This window comes from Sebastes fasciatus, chromosome 13 (assembly GCF_043250625.1).
Source record: "Sebastes fasciatus isolate fSebFas1 chromosome 13, fSebFas1.pri, whole genome shotgun sequence".
NCBI lineage: Eukaryota > Metazoa > Chordata > Actinopteri > Perciformes > Sebastidae > Sebastes > Sebastes fasciatus.
Window position 1 is genome coordinate 21,657,211 of NC_133807.1, and position 17,065 is coordinate 21,674,275.

At 39.9% G+C, this 17,065-nt stretch overlaps 1 pseudogene; it reads left to right on the forward strand.

The window, feature by feature from the left end:
• Window positions 1-17,065, forward strand: part of LOC141781550 (uncharacterized) — a 156,568-nt pseudogene that overhangs the window by 62,472 nt on the left and 77,031 nt on the right.

Below are 17,065 nucleotides of genomic sequence, written 5' to 3' on the forward strand. Positions count from 1 at the left end.
TTTGTCTATTCACTTGAATCCATTCATGATAATCCTCGCAGAAACAATGATGCAATATAAAAACACTACCCCTCTGGAAATAGCTGCGTGTGCTCTTGTTTAAATGCTCCCATTTGCACATTTCATCTATGACCATGTTTTGCACTCTGCCGCCACCTTGCAAGCGTCGATACAGCTCATGCAAATCCTCTGCTGTCTCCGCTGCGTCCACAGGGACGGGTGCCTTTCCTCGTGCCAGACAAGGTGCTTTGGCCTCAGCTGTGTGATGCCATCAACATGAAGTACAAGGCGGAGGTGCAGAGTAACCGAGGCCTGTCGGAGGAGAACCTGGTCTTCCTGGCTCAAAAGGCCTTCAGCAGCTCCAGCAACAACCCTGACGACTACCGCAACATGACGATGACCTGGTCACAGTTTAACAGGGTCAGCGCCAGTCTCTCCCTCTCCAGCACCGTATATAAAGAGCATACTAATTATCTGTTATCAGCTCTAATGTATGGATTTCTATCATGCTGACAGAGGGTTTGCATGTTTAAAATGCCCTCAGGCCAGTTTCAGTTAGCCGTTTCAGCCGCATGCTTGTTCTCCATGGAGCCATTTACTATTGGTTATTCATACATAGAAATATTTCATGCTCCATTTGCAGAGCTCCTACAGCCCTGTTCTGTAGTGGACTTGAGTGAGAGCGCCTCGTTGGTGGCCAGGTCTTCATCTTAATGGGCCTGTTGTTTGTCCACACAGTGAAAGGCTGGAGGCCTCATTTTCTGGCTCAACACAGCTGGCGATGGCAGACAACGCACTCACAATCACCACACACACCATCAGTCTCATTAGATTACAGGAACATCACGTTTTAGCCGCTTCGCAGACGTGTGGTGTGTAAAGGCACACACAGTTTCACATGTACACATACAGCTGCACACTTGGTTAAGTCATAAACACAACTGGGATGATGAGGACATGTTGTTCTCTGTATTTATGGACTGGATAAACCTGAGGGAATGTGAAAACCTTTTTAAAAGATGTACAGTATACTGTGTGCTTTTTTTTAAAAGAGGACCCATTATGCTCATTTTCAGGTGCATATTTGTATTTGGCTTTAATTTTCATTTTTAAAAAATATTTTTCTCATACTGGTTGTGCTGCAGCACGTCTTTTCACCCTCTGTCTGAAACGCTCTGTTTGAGCTCCTTCCCCCATCTTCCCAAAAAGCCCAGTCTCCTCTGATTGGTCAGCTGTCCCACTCTGTAGTGATTGGTCAACCGAACCACACTCTTCGGGCTTCGCTCCATCTCCGCTCTAACTAACTTTTCTTTGAGAGCGTGTCAAACTAGCCGCTAGGCAGGTATTATGCAAATGCGTTACTTGGTGACATCCCCACGTTACGGAAACTTCAAGCGAGGCGTTTCAGGCAGTTCAGGAGCAGTGTTTCTGTGGGGGAAAGTAACTCCCTTTGGCGTGGACTTTGGGCTTTGTAACTTTACAGACCTTTTACATGCACAAAAAACTACACTAAAGGAAGGGGGAAAAACACAAAAGCATAATAGGTCCTCTTTAAAAACTCTTTTTTCCCCAAATCCTTTTGCTTACAGGAAAGCTTGCCGGGGAGGAACTTCACATTTTGGCAGTGGTTCGATGGCGTGATGGAACTCACAAAAAAGCATCTCAAACCACACTGGAACGACGGGTAAGGAAATTGCTGAGTTTTCAATCGTTGGCTGCAAAATGTGGCAGAAGAGAAAAATAAATCTCTTTTTTCAATTTTGCAGCTGGACTGCATGTTCTGAGAAATAAATGTTTTCCTGTCCAAATTTTGGCAGTCTTTACAACTCAGGCAGGGGTTCATGTTTTCCATGGCAACCTGGGGAGCTGGACCTGCTCTCGCCAGTAAACTAGGATTCAAATATTGGAAAAAGGTGATGTGTATGACAGATTTAGTGTCTTTCTTTTTCTTTATATATCTCTCTCTCTTTTTTAGAGCCATATTGGGCTTTGTGAACAAGCAGCAGGCTCAGGACATGCTGATGTCCAAACCCAACGGTACTTTCCTTCTGCGCTTTAGTGACTCTGAGATTGGAGGAATCACAATCGCATGGGTGGCAGAAAATCCTAACAAAGCAGGTATGACATGTAAATGTGTGTTACTGTCACAGCACAGGTAGTACTGGTAAAAGGGTTAGATATTAGGTTTAGGGGATTTAATTACAGCTAACCCTTATGGATGTACCAGCTGCTAACCAGCCACAACAAATGCTGAAGGCCTTGATCGTGCCCCTGCATCATCACTCATCCAACTGGGTGGTTGGAGCCGCGCCCGGCGTCCTTGTGTTGCTAATCGTGCACTGAGCTCACCGATGGTTTCAGTTCTCTGACAGTAGAGGCATGCTGAAATGAAACCAAACCTCAGACAGGCTCATATAAGGTAAGACCTTCCTTCTTGAAGCATGGCAGCCATCTGTGACGATGACAGTTACAACCCCAAATGTGAGATTGCATCATATCCAACTTCTGATTCAAACGTAAGCTTAAAACCTACCTATTCAGCCAGGCCTTTGATTAAGAATGGTTATTATTTTATTCACTCATCTTATTGTATTTAATTTGTATAATTTTATCCTATTTTATTATTATTTTATTAATCACTTATTTTATTGCATTTAAGTTGTACAATTGTATTCCATTTTATTATTTTATTGTATTTAAGTTGCATAACTTTATTCTATTTTATTATTTATCAATCACTTATTTTATTGTATATAAATTGTAATATTGTATTTTATTTTATTAACCACTTATTTTATTGTATTTCATTTTTATAATTTTATTCTATTTTATTGTTATTTCATTAATCACTTATTTTATTGTATTTAAGTTGTAAAATTGTATTCTATTTTTTTATTTTATTAATTACTTATTTTATTGTATTTAGGTTGTATATTTCTATTTTGTTGTTATTTTATGAATCTAGTTTTTATTTAACACTGTTTTACTACTATTACTGTTATTATAGCATTTAATTCTATTTTATTACATTTATTTATTTATTATTGTATTTATTATTTAATTTTTTCGCATGCATTGATCTCAAATGATCAAATTCTTAAATTGCTGAATTTGTTTTGTATGTTCCGTTGTTTTCACGGTCCACACTTGTTCTGTCTTATTTTTGGTCAGTCATCTGTGAGGCACTTTGAACTGCTGTAACCTGTATGAAAGATGCTATACAGATATAGTTTGATTGATTGATTGACTGATTGATAATGATGTAGTTTTTAGATTATTCAAGTAAAAACAACTGTAAAAATACTGAAATTAAAATGTTGTGGAGAAAGACTGATGTGGGTGCTTTCTGTGTTTGTCCAGGTGAGAGAATGGTGTGGAACCTCATGCCCTACACAACCAAAGACTTCTCCATTCGCTCTCTGGCTGACCGCATCAGTGATCTCAATCACCTCCTGTTCCTCTACCCCGACAGACCCAAGGATGAGGTTTTCTCCAAATATTACACCCCTCCACTCTGTAAGCAACCTCCTGTTTGCACTGTTTCACTTTCTAAATTGAACATCACAGCTTCGAATCATCTCCAGTGAACTGTGGATGTATTGATTGCTGTATGACGACTGCACTGAGCCTTCATTCTCTCTCTCTCTCTCTCTCTGTGCTTGTTTGTTTTAAAGCTAAAGCAGTGGACGGCTACGTGAAACCGCAAATTAAACAAGTGGTGCCCGAGTAAGTACCGAGCTTCCTCTTCTTTCATACCTGCTCTCCTCTTCTCCTTTCCTTCCTTCCCTGCCGTCCACCCACCAGTTTTTCCTCTGTGGCAACATTTAGAGTTAATCACCAAATATTGGACCCTGAATTCAGATCAGCTATTAGTTAGCTGTTACAGTTGGAGGAGGCCAATTAAGGATGGCCAGGGTTCCTGAGCGAGCTTGTCTTCCTCTCATCATTAGAGTTAGGCTTGTTAGTTAGCAAGCCCCGCTCCCCGCCTGTCTCCACGGTTGGTTCACCCGCAGCACATAGAATGACCATAATGATGCAGCGAGGCCTGGAAAACACGCTGAGGGTAGTTGCTTAGGCAACTGCTGAATAGACTCATAGGCTTTTATCTTGTGTGTTCGTGTGTGTGTGTGTGTGTGTGCGTGCAGGTTTACTACAACCAATCCAGACCCAGCAAGTGGGAATCCAACCTATATGGATCACGGCGCCTCTCCAGCACCCATCAATCACCCTCACACCTACGGCATATACCCACCTATGTGAGTCAACAACTCCTTTGAACATATGCTCTGTCTGAAAGTGCCTTTTTTATGAGAGTAAAGAGTGTTTTGTTGCTCCTGCTGGGTTTTTGTTTTTTGGTGATGTGCTGCCAGCTTGTCTGAGTGTGGTTTGGCTCCACTCTGTGTCCCGTGGCAGGAGTGACTCTATGTTGGACGCGGACGGGGAGTTCGACCTGGACGACACCATGGACGTGGCGAGGCACGTAGAGGAGCTCCTCCGGCGGCCCGTAGAGAGCCAGTGGGGCGGCCAACAGTCCTGACCCTTGACCGTTTTAACCCGCGACAACACCAAACAAACCCTGCCTCCCAACTTGCCCCACTCGCATTGACATTTCTCATGGTTTAATTCCATTCATTTCTCTTTTTATTTTCAGATAGCTATAATGTGAAATGTTAATAATGGTTGTGATTTTTCTGTTCAGCATGAGAGCATGCATGTCGGTGACTTCTCTTAGTTTTATTTGTGTCCATAAGTGTTTAGGTATAAAGCAAAACCTACAATGTTACAGTATTGTGGAAAAGAAAAGGTGATGCTCATTCACATTGTGCATGCATTTCCAATTGATTTTGAACAGATTTAAAAGAAAAAATGCTACTGTATGAAGTCATTTTAACAGTTGAATGTTTCTATTTTGATATTTTCTGCTTTGTAAATGAGTTATCAGTATTTTGATAGTGACATTGAACTTGCCCTTTGACAAAAAAATAATCTTATTGAAGAGTTTTGCTTTTGCTTTAACAACATAACCAGAGTCATTTTCTCTGCAGTTACAAGTCAGTTCTTTTGAATCCATATACACTAACCTAAAGGCAGAGTGACTCGCTTTGCTTTCTGCAACTGACACATCAGCACGCGGTACACAAGTGTACGATGTATTTGTTCACCAGCTGAAACCCAGGAGCGCGCTTCATGCACCTCACCTCGCTCTCACAAGGCTTCTGTTTGTACACAGACATGCAAATCTAAGCATTTACCCAGCACTGCCTGCCTGCTTGTCCTCTCAGGTCCCTCTGTTTCCCCTCATCAATGCTACCTCGCATCATTCTACTGACAGTTCTGTTGTTGTTTCTGCGCCACGTTCACACCAGTAGGTACGGCCGTTGGGTTGTGTTGTTGTGATTTTGTGTTATATATGTGTGAAGAAGATCTCCTCACCGTCCCCAACTCACCTGATGAAGTCTAGAGGCGTGAAGTGTCACATGTCTGGTCCTGAATATCCGGCTCCCTTCGGACTTTTCCGTCCACTTGTCCCCGTGTCAAGACAACATGACCGCGCCAGCAGCTGAAGTTGCAAGTAGATAAATAGATGCAGGCTTTGAATGCTTGCACAGCCGCTGGGCCACATATAGAACTCAAGGATGTAGTGTCATGTTTGTCTGGCTTTTGTTTTTTGGTCAATATTAGTTTATAAAAGATAAATAAGTCTACTAGAAAATGTTGAGTCTATAACCCCCACTCCCTCCTCTGACACACACAATGCTGAATAGAAAACGTGTCAACAGCCTTGCACCTCAGGAATGAATCGCTTAGCTTAGCTGATGCAAAAGCCAAATAGAAAACCATCAATGTATACAAGAATATATGAATTTATTTTCTCTATCATAATTCTATTTTATTATTGTTTCTCTGGCACTCCCCCTGTTGAATGTACAACCCCTTTGCATGACCCTGTCGAGGTTACAAATGCCTCCTCAGCCTGAGCAGAAACTTTCACCGGAAGCACCAGTTTGGAAAAGGACACAGCAACTGGAAATCAGAAGAATTTATGATGTACTCTTGTGTTTGTCCGACAGACTTTACAGTATTAAACATATTCCCTCGTCTATCTTTTCATTTCTTCCTCAAACATTTGTTTTGTACCTTGCTTTCTTTCCTGTTGTTTGACATCTCGAGCAGTCTTGTGATATTATCCTTTATTACCAGTATTCTCATCATTTTTACAGCTTTGTTCAACTGTAGACTATGTATTTTTTTTTTTTTGATGATGATGATGATGATGATGATGTAGATGGCGCTGTGTGCTGTTCGATGTATGTACCATGTTTGTGGTTTGGGTTTATCACTTGGAGTTTTTCCAAGAGAAACAGCTGTTGAGTTGAAAAGAGGAAAATAAAGTTTTATAAATAATTTTAACTGAACCTGTAGAAGTACAGAAGATTTTGATGTCACTACAAAATAAATGCTATTTTTTGTTACATGTGCAGTCAACACCAATCGATTTAATCCCCAAGCAGATGAGTGGCACTCCAGAAGCTCACGTGGATTCAACAGGAATGTGCAGAGTCAGTATTGCTACTGTACACTGCTGTATTATTAATACACCGCAACATGTGAAAGAGTTTCTCTACAGTCGAGGACAAAAGGATTTTATGTTTAAACTTATAACAACAAACTATTGCTCTTAACCGATGCACTGTTTTAGGCTTTCTTTATGATAAAATATGGTAAAAACGTGCGGCTTTGGGTGGAAGGAAATGTGTTTTACAGGCGTTTCACACGAGAAAGTCTCTCATTTCGCAATTACATAAAATTACCATGTTGATAGTTTTACCTTAAAGGAACATTTCCCCAGACTTTACATCACTGCAGACTATTTTAAGCATGCCATTGTTGTAGGGCTGCAACTAACAATTATTTTCATTGTCAAAGATATTCAGTTTACTGTCATAGAGGAGAAAAGAAACCAGAAAATAATTCACATTTAAGAAGCTTGAATCAAAGAATTTCAACCTTTTTTCTTTTCTTCTTTGTAGCTCTATATTGTTGTTTAGGTTTTTCTCCAGTGCTGTTTCCTACCCTTTGAGTACAATATGAATATCAACTGCAGATATTTCATAATATGTAGACAATGAAGGTAGATATATCTATGGATCGATCCTTCTAAATGAACATCAAGTTCATTTAAGGTATTGCAAAGACATATTTTGTTCATGGGCAGATGGAAACCTCTGACATTTGAGACTTTGCACAATGTATCTTTCACAAACTGGAGCATTGAGGATTCAAGTTTGTTTTCACACTGCACTAAACTGAATGTAAACTAATGTGATAAAAGAAATCTAGTTTGGTATATTTGGTCTTAGTAAATCGAGGCGATGTTAAACTTGTTATGTAGTAAATGGTGCATGAGCAACCTAAAATCTGGACATACGAGAGGGTAAGTACAGAAAGCCTGCAGGAAAGATAATAATAGTTTGATTATATGCATACTTGTGTTTTACCACATTATTAAAATGCACTGCCCTGTGAAGAAGCTCAATTCTGCCATCTGGTGGATATATAAACACAACATTTTTTTTAATGTGTGTGTATTTGAAGCTTAAATGTTAATCACCTGCCTGGTGTAATGCCTTGGAAAGATGATAAGAAAATCTAATTTGCGTGGAATTCAATAAAATGTGACCACTTAAATGATTTTCATTATCAGGTAATTATACCTTCAGAAATTCATTGGCTGCTTCCTGAAGAGAAAAACTAATTATTATGGTTGATTATGTACTGCATGCCTGTCGTTTCTTCATTATTTATACATGATCTGCAGGCTATTATGTCAAAGGCTTCAGGTCAGTGATTGTAATCCAGTGTGAAGGGCTCCTAGAGGTCAGTGGTGGGTTGTTGCTTGGATACTAAACCTGCATCCATTACAAGGGCTTTTTAACAGACGTGTGGCATGAGCACTGTGGTTTGCACCTGAAGCTTCTCCTGCCGCAGTGGGTCTTAAAATAATGTACTTTATGGAGTGGATTTATCAGTGTATGTTTATATCAAAATTACATTATTTAAGAAAAAAAAAATGTCTCATTTGCTTTACCACAGTTTCAAACCCAGCTTGGGGCCCTTCTGTGTGGAGTTTGTGTTTGATAGTGTTAGATAATCTTTTTCTCAGTTTCTAGACCCTCATATTGTCCAGTTAATCTAAGTTTACTTTTGATTTTGTTAAAGATATGCAGTGTTTGCTGTACATTTCTTTCTCTTTGGATGTAAGTTGGTTGATCCACAGTTGCTCAGTCTGTATAAGGATTGCAGGCTTGGGAACCGGAGGTTGGATAGTGCAAGTCCTGCACAGACCACCGTACGGAGCATGGACTCAAAACCTCTAGCAAAACCATATCACAACATCTGAACATTTACCTGTGCTCGGACGGATGCTAATAAAGTAAAACAGAGCAAAGCTGGAGAGGTTTTAGTAGAGGCATGTTAAGGCGGAATCTCCAAATCGGCCATTTGGGTACCATCTGTTCCATTTGACATTTTCTCAGATAACTATAAAACTCATTTAATTTCATTTTCAATGTCACTATAAATATTAATTCCACCTAAATAAAACTTTGTTGTTGTTTGTTTTGAAAAATCAATCAATCAGATCTCTATACATGTTCCCATTCAAAGAAAACCATAACCCAGTGGTCTATTATTTGACCAGCTCAGGATGAGGTCAGTACCCCGATTTATCCACTAGAGCAGGGGTCAGCAACCTTTACTATCAAAATAGCCATTTTAGGCAAAAAATAAAATGACTTTATTCTCGTAATATTATGACTTTATTCTGGAAATCTGAGATGTTTTTTCCCTCAATGTGGCCCTAATACTTCGTCGTACATTTGCGCTTTGGCCCTCACTGTATTAGACTTATATACTATATACTTAGACTATAAACTGTGTTACTTTCATCACAATGCTCAAATGTTTTGCGGCTCCAGACAGATTTTTTTATTTTTATTTTTTGCCTAAATTGGCTCTTTTGATAGTAAAGGTTGCTGACCCCTGTCATATCTGAAGGCTCTGCTGAGGTAGCAGCTATGTTTTAGAGGACAATAACCTCATTACCAGCTAGGTTAGAGGTCTCCGTCTTGTTCTCTTGGTAACAGAGCTTTGTAATGGCAGCAGCTGGTTTAAGGTGTTTTTTTTTAGTAATATTGTTGCTTGTTGTGTTTCTTCTGACTCAAGGAAGTTCTTATCAGTGTGCACAGTTTCAGTTGGGTGTTTGTTTGTCCTATTTCTCATAGCCTTGGTTTGTCAGGGACAGTTGGGTAGCTACTCCCACATGCCTTTATAGCTGTTTAGGTCAAATTTAAATAGTCAAATTTTTTGATTTACACATCCCAGTCACTTTACTCCAGAGATCAGGATGTCCTGCAAGGCTCACTGGTATCAGGCAAGTGTCTTTAACCCTCTGAGACCCGACCGACTTTACTGTCTTTCTGAGGCTGTAGCAGGTTCAGTTTTAGAGCTAGAACTAGATACTGGGGTCTCTAAACAGTCTTGAATTACATGTATTGGGTATCACTGTAAAGCTGAGACTCTTTTGGATCCAATGAGGCCAATTGTATTCATGTATGATGATGTTAGTCACCATAGTAGCCATTTCATTGTAGTGAGGCCATTTTTGGACATTTGACCTCACTGTATAAAGTGACCTGTGTTCACCTCTAGGATAATCACAGCCCCATGAAACTTTACAGAACAAACTACAGACCTAGGGCATTCAGAGGATGGATGGCTTTCCTAGGTAGATTGACAATAAGGGGGTTTCTGAGCAGTTTCCAGACAGAAGTGCTCACCATCCAATCGCCGAAAAATGCAATTCTTGCAGAGATCTCCAAATGTCAAAAGTTTTTGATCCAATATCACAGCATGGCTTTTTCTATGGTGTTCCTCAAGGCCTTGGTGTCTTAATGTGGTATTTTGGAGGGATTATTGATCTTTTTTTTTTTATCAATTCTCGATTGGTAAAATGGTTCAATTTAGTTCCAAATCTCTGTAACAAATGATATCAACTCAAACATTGCTGCAACAACTTATGGGACATAATAGAGCATGGGAATGGCCATCATATACTTGATCATTATGTTTTAAGTTCTTACACACTTTGACAATTTATTTTCAATAACTAATGAATTAATGAATTCATGTTTATATCTGATATATGACTAGAACAACTTGACTCACAGTGCTGAGCTGCATCTCAAATTAATCTTCAGGTTGCCAGCTTTCAGATGATGTATACCACTTCTATGAGACGTCCCCCTGTACCCCCCTAAAAAAGACAAAAACGGGTCGAATGTGGGTCTCGGGGGCTTAAATACTATTTTCTGGTCAAATGAAGCCTTTGGCATTCTTTTTGGGAGACGTGGACATCTACCACCAAGCTCTAGAATAACTCTAGCAGACATAGATATGGCCAGCACGTTTGCACTATTCATACAATTTAGAGACTTTCTCAAGTGAAGTCAACGAGCTGAAAAGATGATCTCTCCAGTAGATATGGGTATTTGGTTCTTTATTCTGGCTCATCTAAGCCATATCACCACCAGGTGTCAGTAAAGTCCAATGGATCAGACAGGGAGTTATGAACTGTACTGACTGGGTGTGGGGTGAAATCACAGTGATTTACTCAAAAAAGGGGTATGTAATTGATTGAGAGCAAAAAGCTTAAACAAGTTCAAATATACAGCATGTTTAAGGTTAAAATATAATGTGTTATAATGTGAATAAAATGCAATTCCTCAAAGTACAGTAAAGATGGCAGAGTAGTCTGGCATCCTGCTTGTTAAGTCTTCTCCTTTCACTACTCATTACTGGTATCCAGCCAATACTGACAGGTGTGACCAGCCAAACCATTTCCTCACTGAAATACCCGATTTATTTATTTTATATTTATTTATATTTGTAAACAAAATGTTGGCTTTCTGCTCTAATAATTCACTTAAATGTCTAACTTTATCATGCAACCCATGTAAACCCTGTCCTACTGTATATGCTATTGTCACTTCTCCACCTGAAATCTACACACTTGGGGTCTAGTCTACGACGGAGTATTAGAGCCACATTGAAGTCATACTATTTCAAGAGAAAAGTCATAACTATTACAATAAATAAAGTAATTTCCTCCTCCATAAAAGAGGCAATTCCCCCCAGGTCTGTGTGGCTCTTTTTTCAGAATAAACGCAGTTTCTTGCACAATCTTTTCAAGGTCCTGATATTTATGATAATGTGGTGCTTTATGTGCCAAAAGATGAAGTATTTAGTTATTTGTGAAACCTTTACTAAAGTATGCATATGTATCTAGGGACAGGTGTTGCAAATTAGCCTCCGCTATAAGCACTATGATACTTGCATCAGATAGCTGTTTTTATGTTGTCTATGTACATTGTATTGGTCCCTATTAAATAAACCATGAAGAAGAAGAAGTATAATTTCACACGATGCTCCACGTTCCTCATTTTCACACAGGCGGCACGCTGCTCAACTGCTAAAATAACACGTAAAATTACTACTTTATAATATTATGACTTTATTTCTCTTAAACTTATGACTTTATTATCATAATATTACGACTTTTTCTCGTAAACTTCTGACTTTATTCTCATATTACCACTTTTTTTCGTAAACCTATGACTTTATTTTCGTAATATTATGACTTTATTCTCGAAATCTCAGATTTATTTATTTTTCCTCAATGTGGTCCTAATACTCCGTCGTACTAATCACATATATATAAAAGTTTGAATTATATATGTAATTTGTGTCTTTATAAAAACATGATTCAATACAGGCCTGTTTTCCTGCCCAAGCAATGGGAACAAATCTTTTACATCATGAAACATTTGCCACATGTTCGTCCCTGTATTGTATAGGAGGCCTTACAGGTCACTTTAATAGAACGTTCATATCTTGTGTTTTCATTCATGGTGTTGGGGGTGTCTTTTTGTTTAGATCATGGATTGTGCCTTTAAAGAGTGACTATAAATGCAGAATTAAAAACTACACGAGATAAAAAGCCTTTGTGGGAAAGACTTCATGCAAGGTTGGACAGATGATCACATGGGTAGGCAGGCACAGGAAGTGCGATGGCAAAGCTCAGGAAGACGCACCCTCTGCTCGCCGGCTGTGAGCAGCAGGAGCTTCCTCTATAGATATCATCATTCAGATGTACAATTCTCACACTAATGTGTTTGTGGGATGTGGATTCTCGTTCATGTGGTTTTATTTTTGTCCCAATACACCAGCAAACATGCCCGTGCCACTGTGGGTGTGGGTTTACTGTGGGCAGTGTGGGCAAACCAACACTAATCCCATCTGGGCCCCCTGTGTGTTAGGTTGAGGGCTTGTGGGCCAGGCCTGGGCCTGTGGAGCTTGCTGGAGGCTGGTCCAGGGCTGGAGAGACAGTGTTAGGGATGTTGGGTGAGGGCTTGGGGGCATGGGGAGCTTGCTGGAGGATGTCCAAGGGCAGCAGAGTTAGGGTGAGGGGTTGAGGGCCGGGCCTGGGCTTGGGGAGCTTGCTGGATGATGTTCAAGGGTCAGCACAGAGTACCAGGACCATGAAAATCTCTGGCTGATTTTTTCAAAGTGTTTTTGCCTTTTTTTCCTCCCTTTTCTAATGTCTTCCAAAACAATTCAGTCTGATACAAAAACCATTCATCAGCCATTTCTGCTTTTTCGTCTTTTTCATCTTCTCTAGTGTGAAGAGGTTTTCCCTGCTCTCCAAGGGATTGTAAGCACAGAGTACCAGGACCACAACATTTCTGGCTGATTTTTGGCTAGACCGCAGCAAAGCCGGGTGAGTGAGCAATGAAGTTGTTGAGTGATGAAGTTACACCTTTGGTTGTCGAGTGTTTGAGATTCCTCATTGGTCGTTGCTCTTTCAAAATGAAGAAGTGTTTCTGCTGGTAACATTTTGCCGTTTATTTACCTCTACCACAGAGGGTACTATCTTCCTTTTAAAGGTCCAGTGTGTAAGATCAGGCAACATCTAGCAGTGAGGCTGCAGATCGCAACCTCTCCAAGTGTGTATAAGACAACTATGGTGGTCGACGTGAAAACGCGAACGGCCCTATCTAGTGATAGTTGTTGTAAGAGTAGTGTAGATCATTTGGAGCAGAGCCAGTGCGTAGAGTGTGTGTGTACATTGGAAGTGAGTGGTGAAGCGAGAGAGCTGCGGTGAATATTTGTGAGTGAACAAGTGAGCGAGTGGAGCAGAAGAAAGAGTTAGTTTAGCTTTGAGAATACAGTGTAAACCGCTTATAATGATCATGTCTGTCCAGGTCACATTGATCACTTTAAGCGGATGATTATTAGAACCGAATTGTTGTTTTTTGTGCATCATTTCTAATGCAGATTGCCATCTAATTGACATTTGTATATTTATTACATGAATACAAAGTAATGAAACAGACAATGACTTTCCTTTTCCCATCACTATATCAATGTGCACGTAGCACAGTTATCCAGCCGGAAAGCAGACGGTCCGTGAGGCAAAGTATCAAGGAAGTAAAGTAAAAAACAAAACAAAAATTCAACTATTAGTCTAATGTAGTTTTAAAATGTTTTTCTATATGTTGTCATGTATGAAAAGACCCAAAATGAACACTATAAGCGGACTATTTGATTACTATAAGCATATAATAAGTGAATTATTTAATCAGCATTTGTATAGGAATGATTCTGTCCCAAGCTTTTTGATCCATATAAGTGGTTGATCACTGTAACCGTGATCACTATAAGCAGTTTCCACTGTATCAAGTGAATGTACAGCGGAAGTTGCAGTTTGTGCAGAAATAATATAATAGTTGTTTCCCGGCGGCTGAGTGTTGTGTCGGGGGTTAACTCTAGAGCGAGTAAAGTTTTCGTCTCCGGCCCAAACAGGAAAAGTTAACAGTGTTTGGTTTGTCCATTCTACGCTACTGTAGAAACATGACAACCGGCTCCGTGAAGAAGCCTCGCTTCCTATGTAGATATAAACGGCTCATTCTAAGGTAGCGAAAACACGATTCTTATTTTCAGGTGATTATACACTAAAGAAAACATACTTATTAATATTATATTCCATTTCTGCCAATAGATCCCCCTAAATGCTACACACTGTTCCTTTAAGTTAGAAAAAGGAAACTATAACAGATGCTGTACACACCAAAGATATATATCAATGGTAGACACTGTAAATGAGAAATATAGGTGTGAGAGAACAAATCGACAAACACATGGCTTTTCTACAAAACCTTGCGTGGTAATAAATCCTGAACGTTTGACCGGGTGACCCTCGCTTCTATTCCCCTGTTGCCAGTGGGGATTAGGAGACTTGATCAATAGCCAGCTGTCATCAATAAGATGGCATGGCTTCTGTTGATGGGCCCCGGTGGGAGGAGGGGGCCGTTAGAGGCCTGAAGGTATGGCGGCGATGGAGATCCATTGGTCTGAACCTGACAGCTGCTGCTGCTGCAGGAGGGAGCGGTGCCTGACTGTATATAGCCATGGCTGACATCCTGCCACAGGAAACTACAGCAAACCTCAATGGAAAACAACAAGGGTGTTATTTAGAGTGACTTTGCCTTTTCAGGGCTCAAGAGTGCTGTAACAGCCTGCTCTGTATTTCATGTTCTCTCTCACTTGCTGAGCTCTTTTTAGCCTCAGACGAACTAAAAGTATGTTTTGCTCTTTCCATCATTCCTGATATTTTCACCGAGTAATGTAGTGCTTTACTGAATATTATTTGTGGGTGGATCAATCAGAGGCCCCTTTCACAAGGCAGACTGTGGTCACATCTCGTGGACTCATGTGAACTAGTCTGACTTACCCCCCTCTCGGTTTAAATCCATGTGGAGAGCCAATGTGTAAGTTTGGAGACTGGCCGTCAGACTTCTCACATTAAAGTCAGACAGCTGGGTCAGGCAGGGAGGCTTTTAAAAGCAGAACTTTTGCTGAATTATTTCTGAGAATGCATAATACATGACCCAGAGAGATCACGAGGGAAAGGAGGGAGTAGCGAGAGAGGAAAAGAAGGGAGCCTGAGATCTTTCCCAGTCCCATCTTCCATCCCCTTTTCACTCTTCCCCTCTGTCACATCATACATTCAAAGATTTCATTCACCTCTCCCTCTCAATGTCCCGCCCGTCCTTGAGAAGTAGCCGGGCTCCAGCAGTACTCACATTCTTGCAAGTCATTATCAATCATAGGACTGAATGCGATTAGAGAGGCTGTGTTTTGGCTGCAGATTAAGCCACTTATCACCAGCAAGGTCTGTGAAAACATCCATGTAGGAACACCCTTGAATAAGACTTTTTCAGACTGTCTCGCCCTCTGACAAAACATACCCGAACTACGTACCGTGTACAGTAATCCGCTGTGTGTCATGTGGGCGTTGCTGCTTACCAGAAAGTATTTCCCGTATTGTTTGCAGCGTTTACATGAAGGATAAAGATCCCAGTAGAATCAAGTCTGTGTGTGATGTAAAGACTTTGCTTTGGCTCTGATTTTTCTGGCCATATTTGACAATTATGAACAGACACTGAGCTCACGCTCTCTGCTGCACATGACTCCTTTTATACAAATTGGCTGTGATTTGATTTGCCTCCTCAGTGGGTTATAAATGGGGCTGCATTATCCCAGCTTACTGGCCACGTCTCGTCTGATGATGTGAGCTGGCCTGAAGTTGGATGTTGCACCATTGTTGTAGTTTATTTTGGCCTCAGAGGCGTGAGCAGATGCTCAGTTTTATGGGTTGTCCAGGTCATAGTATGTCAACGTGCGTGTTCTGTACTAACCGTTACTACTCTCCTTAGCACGTTTGGTAGGTGAAAACAGTATTGAGGTGTATCGTGAGCAGGATTCCCACCTTTAAAGCTACAGTAGCAGTTTAATAATGAAACATATCTGGTGAGTCTTTTCTCTGTACTGTCCTGCATTGCAACACATTACCTTGGAAACAAGGACTCACAAGGACTGTCATTGGAGGCCAGGATCAAATATTATTTTATTTTAATATTATTTTATTTATATAGCCCAATATCACAAATTGACCTAAAAGGCTTTTTAATCTATATTATAATATATATATATATTTATATATATATATTCATTATACTAGCTTGTCACAAAGGAGGCTAAATAACGCTCCAAACTTAAGCTAAATTTTGGCAAGGAAAAAAGGGAATGGCCATTTTTAAAGGGGTCCCTTGACCTCTGACCTCAAGATATGTGAATGAAAATGGGTTCTATGGGTACCCACGAGTCTCCCCTTTACAGACATGCCCACTTTATGATAATCACATGCAGTTTGGGGCGAGTCATAGTCAAGTCAGCACACTGACAGCTGTTGTTGCCTGTTGGGCTTGAGTTTGCCATGTTATGATTTGAGCATATTATTCTATGCTAAATGCAGTACCTGTGAGGGTTTCTGGACAATATATTTATGTTTTGTGTTGTTAATTGATTTCCAATGATAAATATATACATACATTTGTATAAAGCAAGCATATTTGCCCACTCCCATGTTGATAAGAGTATTAAATACTTGACAAATCTCCCTTTCAAGGTTCATTTTTAACAGATAAGAATGTGTGAATAATTTGCGATTAATCATGGGCAATCATGTGATTAATCACGATTAAATATTTTAATCGATTGACAGCCCAAATTTTTTACCAATATTTTATTGCACAATGCACACTCAAGTGGTTGTTTCCTTTTCCAAGAGGACAGATTTTTAGTAAATCATCTGCTTCCACTAAAATAAAATGAGCAGAAAAAAAAAATAAAAATCCAGTTTTCACTCATTTGGAGGCTCCCTAGCGTCCTCTTATGGTGAGCCTGCTAAATGGAGTGAGTTTGTGAGTATAAGTTACAAGCTCTTAACATAAAAAAATAATGTTTATATTTTCTATAATAAAACTATAGAGCTTAAAGTGTGTAAGAAATGTTCCAATGTTTGGGTCTTGAACTCACAAACAAGTCAATATACACAGTTGTAGTGTGTTGAATATAAAAAGTGTAGTCTGTTGAATATAAAAAT